This window comes from Dipodomys merriami, unplaced genomic scaffold, assembly GCF_024711535.1.
Source record: "Dipodomys merriami isolate MVZ:Mamm:240054 unplaced genomic scaffold, mDipMer1.0.p SCAF_113, whole genome shotgun sequence".
NCBI lineage: Eukaryota > Metazoa > Chordata > Mammalia > Rodentia > Heteromyidae > Dipodomys > Dipodomys merriami.
In genome coordinates this window covers 2,302,114-2,314,588 of record NW_027202416.1, presented here as the reverse complement: position 1 = coordinate 2,314,588, position 12,475 = coordinate 2,302,114, and positions in this window count along the sequence as shown.

Sequence of the window (12,475 nt, the reverse complement as noted above, 5' to 3'; positions counted from 1 at the left end):
GGTTCTTAGATGCTCAGTTTGGGTGTGATTTCTTGGCCTTTATTGCGGTCTTGTTGGTTTTCTCTGTATAGAAAATCATTAAGAATCTTTTGTAGGGCTGGTTTCGTGGATATATATTGTTTCAGTTGTTCTTTGGTATGGAAGGTTTTTAGTTTACCTTCGGTTATGAAGGAGAGTAAGCTGGGTACAGTATTCTTGGTTGATAGTTGTTTGTCTGTAGTGCATGGCATACATCATTCCAGGTTCTTCTTGCTTTGATTGTCTTTGATGAGAAATTTGAGGTTATTCTAATTGGTTTCCCCTTATAGGTGATTCATCTTTTCTCCTTGACAGCTTTAAAGATCTTTTCATTGGTCTGAATTGATCCATTGTGGATTATAATGTGACAGTGGGATGTCCTATTCTGGTCTGGTCTATTTGGAGTCCTAAAACTTATTGTATCTGAATAGGTCTATCTTTTTTCATGTTTGGGAAGTTCTCTGCTAGGATCCTGTTAAACAAATTTCCTAGACCATTAACTTGTTTTTAAGTGCTCCTCTACACCCATTATCCTCAGATTAGGCCTTCTGATGGTGTCTTCCAAATGTTGAATAGATCTATAATATTTCTTGGATTTGTCTTGGATGTTTATATGTTTTTTCTCTATAATATCCATGCTGTCTTCAATCCTGGAGATTCAGTCTTCTGCAAGTTCTAACCCACTATCAAGACTTTCTACTTTGTTTTTTTTTCTTTTATTTCTAATTGGTCAGCTTTGATGGCTTCAAATTCTTTGTTGAAGCTTTGTTTTAGATCTTTTATGGACTTCTTTACTTCCTTAATTCGGTGTTCAGTGTTTATTCTCAAATCACTTAGTTGATTGGTTATGGTTTCCTTGGACTCCCATTCCTTCTTCTGGGTTAGATTCAGTATTCCCTTTGTGGACTCCTTGAGTTCTTTTATTTCACCACTTATGGATTCCATGAATGCCTTAATTATCTTTGTGTATTCTCATTCTGGTCTCTCAATTCCTGGTCTCTTTGATTAGCTTCCTCCCATTCATGTGATTCCTGTAGCTCTCTTTGACTGATCTCAGCCTGCTCACACCATTCCTTTATTTCTGTTTGAGTGCTCTCAAGCTGCTCACGCAATTCTGTATCAATCTTTGAGTAGCTTCCTCATGCTCATGATATTCCTGTATTGGCCTTTTTTTGCCTCCTCTCTCTCCCTATCATGCTCATACTGAGTCCTTTGCAGGTTTTCAATCTTTCCATTTACCATGTTTACCAGTGGTGTTTGTAGAGCTTTTTGGGAACTCTCCTCTGGATTATTATCTGTTCTGTCTACGGATTATCATGAGTCGGAGTTGAGATACCCAGACTTGCCATTTTTCTTGTGTTTTTCCTGCTTGCTCTGCCCATTTGGGATGAAAGTAACACCTGTTTTGTGCTAGATCACTATCTTAAGGTAAGCATCAACCAACGTTTGTAGTTGCTCAGTCAAAGTCTGCAGATACACTCTAGTTCAACGGATATATCTATTCAACATCAAACAACTATGTATTAATGGGTTATGAACCACAAAGAAGATTTTGGCAAACCAGAAATTATTAGGTTTGGAGAGATGTGGGTAAAAATAGGGATAGAAGGATATGGAAAGGCAGAGGGTGAGTTAACTTAACTAATTGTTAATCTCAAAGTGGGAACTAGGTTGGATAGAATGATAGTAGAGAGAGAGAGAGAAAAGAAAAGAAGATAAAGATATAAAAAGAGACAAAAATAGAAGAACAAATATTAAAAATTAAAAAGTGAAACACTTAAAAACTTAAAAATTATTCAAATTTAAAGATGTAATATTCAGAGAAGAATGTGGATAGGATAAGATAAGGGTAGGGATGAAAAGGAGATGTGGTATACTAAAAATGCTTAAAATATTATATAGATATAAAGAGGTAGTACTATTATTAAGTAATTTAAGTCTAAAAGGTATTAAATTGAGTAATACATTTCTGGATTAAATGTGTACACAATGGGGGATAAGATCTAATAATCAACTACACGTATATCTGAGGATGAGCAGAAGAGCAATTAAGTCATGCAAAGAATAAAAGAGAAGAAAAGGTTCAAAGAATGAGAAGGAAAGAAAAAAGATCCAAAGGTCAATAGTGCTAAATGAAAAAGAAAAAAAAAGAAAAAAAGCACACACTTATACCCTTAAAATAAAAGTTATAAGAGGAAGAAAAAAGTTAATAGAAAACAATTTAAAAAAAAAAAGTTCAATATTAAAAATTTTTAAAAAGTTTTAGAAAAAAATTTTTAATAAAAGGTACAAAAAAGTTCTTTGATTTTTTTTTGGGGGGGATGGGAAGATCCTATATCTTCCTTGTGTCCTTAACCTGTCTCTAGTTGGAGTCTCTGGTCTGCTTGTGGTATTTGAATTTGCTGTGGCTTGGTTGTTTTTTTTTTAAGTCGGTTATTATGAGCAGGCAGAAAAATGCTCTGCTTATCAGGATTTTTTGATCCTTCTCCCAGAGGGAGATCTGCTTTGAGTATCACAAAAGAGGGAGATGGCTGTTTCCTCTACTTTAAAGATACTGTGTTGAGGCTAGGTTCTGGGTAGAGTTGAGGCTTTTCAGCAAATAGTAGTTTTTCCCTGAGGGGCTAGCTTCTGAGTCACTCACAGAGCCCAGCCGGGAGCCTTTTTCAGGATTTATGTTTACTGTATTTCAATTGATTTTCAAGGCTGCTGTAGAGAAGGACAGCCTCTGTCTCTGTGTAATCAGTGAAGAAATCCACTCCTGGGGCTTGCGCCCTGTTCTGGATGACTTTTCCCTGGGTGGAGCTGAGCCTAGCAGGTCAGATTAGGTTCCTGTGAGCTACTAAATTACTCTTGTTTCCTTCCAATGCCTGAGGTAGAGCTAGCTGCTCAGCCAGGCCTTTGCCAGTATCAAAGATGGAGATCTCTGGTAGTGGCGAGGGGAGGGGTGGTCTTCCTTCCTCTGAACCCTGAGAAGGAGTGAGGATGTCAGGCTTCTTCTCACGCCGGAATCTTGGTTCCTGTGCTGTCTCTGGTCGGCGAGCAAACTGCAGGATGAAGATGTCTGTTCCTTGTCAGTTCTTGCTGGTGTTGAGTAGAATCCGCTCACCTGCCGCCTCTAGGGCCTTTGTCCGGGACTCTCTATTTTGCCAGTATGGTGGCTACATCTGCCACTGCTGCCGCCTCAGCAGCTGCCACCTCAGCTACAGCAGCTGGCAAGTGCTCAGATCTGTCTCCTTGCCTGGATTTTCCCTCTCTGGCCTAACTCTCTGTCCTGTGATGGCACACTTGGTGTGATTATCTGGCTTAGGACTATTCACTGGAACAAAAACTGCTTTCTATGTGAGAGCTTGTTTAGCCTCCAGCTTCTCCTCCGCCATTATCCCAGAACTCCCTCTGAAACCGTTATTCAACTATTTTTTTTATTTCAAAGATAGGCTGTCTATTTTTCGAAAAGTTTCCTAGCATAAAATAACTAATATTTCAATAGAAAGTACAGTTTATTAATTTCAAGGGAATTTTAGATATACGCATGATATTGTGGTAACGTTTCTAGTATATTACTTGAAAAAATTCTGTTCAAACTCTTAAATATTCGTGTGTAATGACAGGGAGAGAGGAAGATAATTCATACTGGTTAGGAATTTGCAATGCCTCAAAAATCTATTGAATAATTTGTTATAAGCACATAGTCAAGCTACCTGATATGGCTTAGGTTTTTTTTTTTGTTTCTTTATTTATTCAAAATTTTAACATGTATGCATGCACAGTGGTAACATTAAAATTATTAATCATAATACAAATATTGCAAAATCATAGACAGGTATCATACATTCAATAGTTAGCACTTATGATTGTAATAATAATTTTTATGAAGATGATGATGACCACAGTGTAGCCTGATAATGACAAGGTAGTGAATCAAAAGGAAAAATTTTTAGACATCTTTTAAGCCAGATTTCCCACATTGAATACATAGTACTAAAAAGCATTGGATTAATACAATAAGAATAATAAAAGGAGAGTCTCAATATGAAGAAATACAATCACATAAACAGGTGAGACAGTAAAAACCCTAATGTTATTCTTTCAGTCTCTCTAAATATACTCACATTTCTTGGTACTATTGTTTTCTTATAAATAAAATCGCTTATTTGCACATGTTGACTGTCACACATAGATAAAATATAATAAGCTGAGTGCTTTCTGTTACAAATCATCTTGTTTGTTCTAGCCTTAGGATTTTAGGAGAAAGCCTTTAACTACCCACATAGCCATTGGCTTAGTTATATATCCCTAGAAGTTAACAACACATGCCTCAAGAAGCATACTTCACTCATTAGGCAGAAATCCATGATCAGTTTTAGTTTCCATCCAGTTAACTGGGGAAAATCTATGTATAAATTTATTAAGAACTCTTGGCAACAAATAAAGCAATAAGAAAAATTTTGATGGACTAAGATGTAGTTTTCAACTCAGTGTGATTAGTTCAAATACCATTCTCATTAAGACACTATTCAATAACCAATGTTTTCCAATGACATATTCTTCAATAGAGCTGTAAACACATGACACAATTACATAATACCACTTAAATATCTGGAGTTACATTAAAAGGACACGGTCCTTAGAGCCAGGAGGAAAATTTATTTTTATTTCTGCATGAAAAAATTTGTGACTTTATACCAACAAACTGAATTTGACACTTTCCTTATTTGTAAGCTAAGGGGGAAAATGTAAGGACTCTTCACTTTTCTTTTTTTTTTTGCTCTATAAGCCAACAAATATATTCTTCAATATCTCTGGTAGAATACATCCATTTACAGATGAGAAATGTAAGGCCAGTAGTCAATGTAATGAGTAAATAATGATACTAGAATTTGTGTCTGAGCCCTTCACTCTGTGTGCTTACAAGCAGAAGTAATTTGGTGATGGAAAGGGCCAATAAGAAAAGACTATGGGGAAAAACATACTTTGTAAAATGTTGCTTAAATCTAGGTGACCAGTGATGATTACATGAAACAGGCTGGTGTCAGGGGCATAAAAAGGAGTACATAGAAATCATATTAGTGACAGAAACTCAGAAAATCTTGATCCTTCATCTTAACTAATGGGTGATAGCAGAAGGTTAAGAAGAAATCTAGTGTTCTACATCTCTGGCCAGGCAACTGTGTTAGTGATATTCTTGGTGATAGGGAATGCAAGTGGAAATGATGGATTTAGGGAGAAAAAAACTCTGATAGTTGTAAAGTTTATATGAAAAAGAATAATAAAATTGGGGGCATTATTAAAGGGAAGAGTTAAGGGAAAGTTCTGACACAGTTCTCAACAATGTGAGTACTATTGTGGACAAGATTGGAAGAATGAGATAAATAAGGAAACAAGAAAGTAATAAACTCAGATTTACAGAAGTAAATAAAGGAAAGAATTTGCAGGAAGAAAAGGTCAAAACTGTTACAGAGATATTGAAGGAAATATGCTATTTGGATTTGAAAACTAAAAAGGTATAGACACGTTCAATAAGAACAGTGTTTTGGTGATATCTCCATGATGAAATATCCCTGTCATTCAAACTGCCACAAATTCTTATATGTAGGAAGTGCTCTGATAAACTTCAAGCTTTTATTGAATGGAAGATTTCAGACATTACCCTCATCACTAGGATTAAATTTCTAAAAAGATAAGGCATTATGCTTTAATGCCTTTCTTTCATTTTCTCTTACACATTGGCAAGTAGGGGAGGATTCTTATGTAACAATAATACAATGTTGACTTGTAATCACACAACATCTAGGATATAGTGTTAATTCAGATGTTTACTAATTAGCTCTAAAATTTATGGATATTTATATTTCTCCTGGGTAAACTAATGAGCTCCAAGATAATTGTACACCCTCTAATGTGGGCATAGGGTTATACTGTGGAACTTTCCCGTTCAGATAGGGAGTACTACCCTATTGTTTAACATGGAGAACGTACCCTCATAGACTGTGTGTGTGCAAACCAGAAGTGGTACTTGAACAAGGGAAAACATGGGACCTATGTTTCTTTGGGGCTGGATTACTTCACTTAATATAATTTTTTCTAAGTCTTTCCATTTCCTAACAAATGGAGCATTGTTATTCTTTCTGATGGAGGCAAAGAATTCCTTTGTGTATATATACCACATTTTCTTGATCCATTCATCTACTCAATGGCATCTGGATAGGTTCCATATCTTAGCTCTGGTAAATAATGCTGTAATAAACATAGTTGTGCTGGAAGATTTAGTATGGCCTTGTTTGTGATCATTTGGGTAAATGCCCCAAAGTGGGATTGCTGGGTCATAGGAGAGCTCTAGGAGTTTTTTGAGGAACATCCATACAACTTTCCAAAGTGGTTGAACAAGTTTACACTCCCAATAACAATAAAGTAAGGTTCCCATCTGGCCACATCCACTCTAGCATCTGTTATTCTTGTTCTTGCCTATGGCCATTCTAACTGGGGTGAGGTGGTATCTCCATGTGGTTTTGATTTGCATTTCTCTTATGGCTGTTGAGGTCAGGCATTTCTTCATGTGTCTATTGGCAATCCTTCTTTCCTCTTCACAGAATTTTCTCCGTAAGTCTTTAGCCCTCTTATTTTTATTTATTTATTTATTTTTATTTTGAAAATATTGTACAGAGGAGTTAAAATTACATGGGCAAGATAAAGAGTACATTTCTTATCAAGAATTTTAGCCTCCTCCTTTGTTTACCCTTCCCATCCCTTCCCATCCTCCCCCCGACCCCCAATCCTCCTCGAACCCCCCATGAAAGTTGTAAAGTTCATTTTCCACATAACGACTTGTACATCTCAATGTTGGAATGTAACCCACTTATTTATTGGGCAGTTGTTTCTTTGAGGATTTGTTGTTGGGGGATTTAATGTTTTGAGTTCCAGGTATAGTTCACATATGAGAACCTTGTCCATTGTATGGCTAGTGAATATCTTCTCCCAATAAGTAGGCTTTCTATTGATCTTGCTAGCTATATCCTTTGCCATGCAGAAGCTCTGCAACTTAATGCAATCCCATTTTTCCAAATTTTCTTTGATTTGTTGTGTTTCTGTAATGATTTCAGACCTGCAATGTTTTCAGAGTGTCTGCTTTGACTCCGAGGTCCTTGATCCATTTGGATTTGATTCTGGTGCAGGATGACATTATGGATCTATTTTTGATTTTCTACAAGTGATTAACCAATTTTGCCAGCACCATTTACTGAAGAGGCTGTCTTTCTTCCATTCTATTTTTTTAGTTCCCTTATCAAATATTAGATGACTATAGGTCTGTGGGTTTACTTCTGGGTTTTCAATTCTATTCCATTGGTCCTGAGGTCTGTTCTTGTGCCAGTGCCAAGCTGTTTTGATTACAATGGTTTTGTAGTAGTGTTTGAAATTTGGTATTGATATTCCTCCAGCACTGTTCTTTCTGTTAAGGATCGTTTTTGCTATTCGGGATCTTTTATTGTTCCATATGAATTTTTGGATTGCCTTTTCTATTTCCTTGAACAATGATGTTGGGATATTGATAGGTATCACGTTGAATTTTAGATAGCCTTGGGAAGTTTTGCCATTTTCACGATGTTGATCCTTCCAATACAGGAGAATGGGAGTTTTTTTTGCCACTTTCTAAGTTCTGTTTTGATTTCCTTTTTCAAGTTTTTAAAGTTTTCATCATAGAGATCCTCCACTTCTTTGGGTATATTAATTTCTAGGTATTTTATTTTTTGTGGGGCTATGACAAATAGAGTTGTTTTCTGGTTTTCAGCATGCTTTTCTCATTGTTGGCATACAGAAAAGCCATTGTTTTTTGAGGATTAAATTTATACCCTGCTACTTTACCAATATTTTGAATCAGCTTGAGTAATTTGAGAGTGGAGTCCGTGGGATTCTTTAAATACAAGATCATGTCATCTGCAAAGAGGGAGAGTTTTACTTCTTCTTTCCCTATTTGGATCCCTCTAATGTTTGCATCTGGTTTTATGGATTAACTAGGCATTTAATTCTAAATTGAAGAGAAGTGGAGACATTGGACATCCTTGTCTCGTTCCTGAGTTAAGAGGATATGGCTTTAGTTTTTCACCATTAAGTATAATGTTGGCTGTAGGTTTGTCATATAGAGCCTTTGTTGTACTGAGGAATGTTCCCTGGATTCCTAATCTTTGCAGAAGTGGTGTTGGATCTTGTCAAATCCTTTTTCTGAATCTATTGAGATAACCAGGTGGTTCTTGTCCTTGCTCTTTCTGATGTGATGAATTATATTAATTGATTTGTGTATATTGAACCAACTTTGCATGAAATGAATCCTGAAATGAATCCTGTTTGATCGAGTTGCATGATTTTTTGGATGAATTGTTGAAGTCGATTGGCCGAAAGTCTGTTGAGAATTCCTGCATTAATGATCATCCAAGAAATGGGTCTATTGTTCTCTTTCTTTGAAGACTTCCTGCCTGGTTTTGGGATGAGGATTATGATGTCTTCCTAGAATGAGTTCGGTAGTGAACTTTCTCTTTCTATTTCATTGAAGATTTGGAGGAGTTTTGGTGTGAGCTCTTTTTTGAAGGCCTTGTAGAATTCCTCTGTAAATCCATCGGGATCTGGGCTTTCGTTAGATGGGAAGACTCTTACTGCTGTTTCTATTTCATTGTTGGATATGGGCCTGTTAAGATGGTTTAACTCATCTGGGTTTAGTTTCTGCATGTCAATATTTGCTAGGAAAAGGTCCATTTCTGCCAAGTTCTCAAACTTATTAGCATAAAGTTTTGAGAAGTATTCCCTTATAATGTTCTGAATCTTGGTTGTTTCTGTGGTGATGTGTCCATTCTCATCTCTGAGTTTATTTATTTGGGTTGTTCTCTTCTTTTTCTGGTAAGATTTGCTAAAGTTCTGTCAATTTTGTTAATTTTATCGATGAATCAACTCTTTCTTTTGTTGATTCTTTCTATGGTATTTTTGGATTCTAATTCTTAATTCTGATTTAATATAAATCATTTCTTTCCATCTACTGGATTATTCAAGGAGGCTCTCAGATGTCTCATTAAATTGTTGGTTTCAGATATCTACAAGTTGTTTGTGTTGGAACTCAGGGCTATAAACTTGTCTCTAAGTACTGCCTTTGTTGTGTCCCAGAGTAGGTGGTAATTTGTGTGTTCATCTTTGCTGAATATCATGAATATTTGAATTTCTTTGTAATGTCTTTCATGACCCACTGGTCATTCCACAGTGTGTTTATCAGCCTCCATGTGTTACAGGACTTTCTTCGGTGACTTTTGGTGGTGAGTTCTAATTTTATTCCCTTGTTGTGTGAGAGAATGCAAGGTATAACTTCTATGTTTCTGAATTTGGAAAAGTTTGTTTTGTGACCTAAAGTATGGTCTATGTAGGGAAATGTGCCATGAGCTGCTGAGAAAAACGTGTATTCTGATGCTGCTGGTGAAATATTCCGTAGATGTCTGTTAAATTTAGTTGATCTATGCAGGTGTTTAGATATGCAGTTTCTGTGTTGAGTTTTTGCCGAGTTGATCTATCTAGTGGGGAAAGTGGTGTGTTAAAGTCCCAAACAATTAATATCTTTGGATCTATGTCAGATTTGAGGGAAAGTAGTGTTTCTTGAAGAAATTTGGGTGCTTGGTAGTTTGGCGAATAGATATTTCAAATTGTAATATTCTCCTGAAGGAGAGATCCCTTAATTAGTATGTAGCAACCTTCCTTATCTCTTCTCACTATTTTTAATTTGAAGTCTATTTTATTTGTTATTAGGATTGCAACTTCCACCTGTTTATGTGGGCCATTTGCTTGGTAGATTTTGTTCCAGCCTTTCACTTTGAAAATGTGTTTGTTTTTATGGGCAAGATGAGACTCCTGAAGGCAGCAGATAGAAGGATCTTGCTTCTTAATCCAACTTGACAGTCTATGTCGCTTAATTGGAGAGTCAATCCCTTAAAGTTAAGAGTTAGAATTGAGAGCTGTTTGGGAGTTCCTGCCATTTTATGCCCCTTCTTGGGGGCTGCAGCAACTGGGTTCTTCCTATGGTTCTTGGATTCTAGTTTGAGTGCGGTTTCTTTGCCTTTATTGTGGTCTTGTTGATTTTCTATGTGTAATACATCGTTAAGTGTCATTTATAAGGCTGGTTTGGTGTATATATATTGTTTCAGTTGTTCTTTGGTATGGAAGGTTTTTATTTGGCCTTCGGTTATGAAGGAGAGTATAGCTGGGTACAGTATAATTGGATGATAATTGTTTGTCTTTAGGGCATGGCAGCTCTTCTTGCTGTAATTTTCTCCACTGAGATATCTGAGGTTATTCTAATTGGTTTCCTTTTGTAAGTGGTTGATCTTTACTCCTTGACTGCTTTAAGGATTTTTTCCTTGGAATTGATGCTGTGGGGATTATAATGTCAAGGTGGGATATCCTGTCATGGTCTGGTCTATTTGGGGTTCTAAAAGCTTCTTGAATCTGAATAGGTCTATCTCTTTGCATTTTTGAGAATTCTCTGCTTGGAAAATGTTAACCAAATTTCCTAGACCATTAACTTCTGACTCTAGGTGCTCCTCTACACCTATTATCCTCATATTAGACCTTCTGAGGGTGTCTTCCAAATGTTGAATAGCTCTAGCATATTTCTTGGATTTGTCTTGGATAGTTGTATGTTCTTTCTGTATAATAACCTCGCTGTCTTCAATCCCTCATATTCGATCTTCTACATGGTCTTCCATGCTCTCAAGACTTTCCACTTTGTTTTTTTTTTCCATCTATTTGGTCAGCTTTGATGACTTCAAATTCTTTGTTGGAGCTTTGTTTTAGATCTTATATGAACTTCATTACTTCCTTAATTTGGTGTTGTGTTTATTCTCAAATCACTTAGTTGATCGGTTATGGTTTCCTTGGACTCCCATTCCTTCTGTTAGGCTCCATTCAACATTCCCTTTCCGGTCTCCCTGACTTCTTTCAGCTGTCTTTTATTGGATTCCATGAATCGATTTTTGTGCTAGACACTATTTTAAGGCAAGCATAAACCAAAGTCCTGTAGTTGCACAGTCAAAAGTCTGGGCATTTTGTCAGTATCAATTTCTGGGCCTTTGTCAGTATCAAAGATGGAGCTCTCTGGTGGTGGGAGAGGGGCCACCTTCCCTCCTCTGCTTTCTGAGAAGGAGTGAGGATGTCAGGGTTCTATTCATGCCAGAAGCTTGGTGACTGGGCCCACTATGGTCTGTGATATGCAGCATGAATATATCTGTTCCTTGTCAGTTCTTCCTGGTGTTGAGTAGAATACGCACACTGTGTCTGGCATCTTTTTGACTGGACTCTCTCTGTAGGCATGGTGACTCTGGCCGCTGATTCTCAGATCTGTTTCCTTGCCTGGATATTCCATCTCTGGCCAAACACTCTGTACTGTGATGGCACACGGGGTGTGATTCTCTATCCTAGGACTGTTGACTGGAACACTAAAACTGTTGTCTATATGAAAGCTTGTTTAGCCTAGACCTTCTGCCATCTTCATCTGAATTCTAGATTATGACTTTTTATACTCTAACTTGGGACAATGATCTGCTGTCAGTTACTTTCCTCTCTTCTCCTTCTTTTGCCCTTCCACTTACATAATTTTTATTTAAAGAAACATATTTGAGCTTGTATTTCTAAATTCTTTAAAATTATCTGAATTTCTTCATACTTCTTGCAGACTCCTATATCTTTCTCAAGGGAATATTTTGTCACTACCATTTTTATCCTATATGATATTAGATATCTTCCTGACTAATTCAGTGCAAGATATAAATTACACTCATTTAGATATTGCAACACTTGTACCACCATAAAATCCTTTCTTACAAAGAAATAATGATTTTAGTATTTCTGGGGAGGTGTCATCTGTCATTTTTGAATGACCCTAAATGATACTTACATGCAAACATTTTCAAACCAATATGCCATTCAGTAGATGAACGAATCAACAAAATGTGATATATATATGTATATATATATGTATATATATATGTATATATACATATATGTATATATATCACATTTTGTTTATATATATATATATATATATATATATATATATATATATATGGTTGAATTCTATGCTTCCAATTCAAAAGGAAATGGAAAGATTTTTTAAAATCCTGCTAAATAAAATAAGCCAGACCCAAAGACACAGATTCCATAGTTTCCCTCATTTGTAATAATAGGATATGTATAGAATAACACTAGCAGATGAGCAGAATGGCTCAAAAGCTTTGCATATAGGACCATACAAGATCATGTTGAGCAAAATAAACATCTAGATATGGAAATAGAGGTTTTTCTTTGTGGGTGTTTTTTTTTAATGTACTATGTGATTTCTTTTTTCTTTTGTGTTTTCCCCTATAGTTTATCCCCTGCTGTATTTGATTTCAGTACTGTGTGTATTGCACATGCATTTATCTTAATTTGAAAAGGC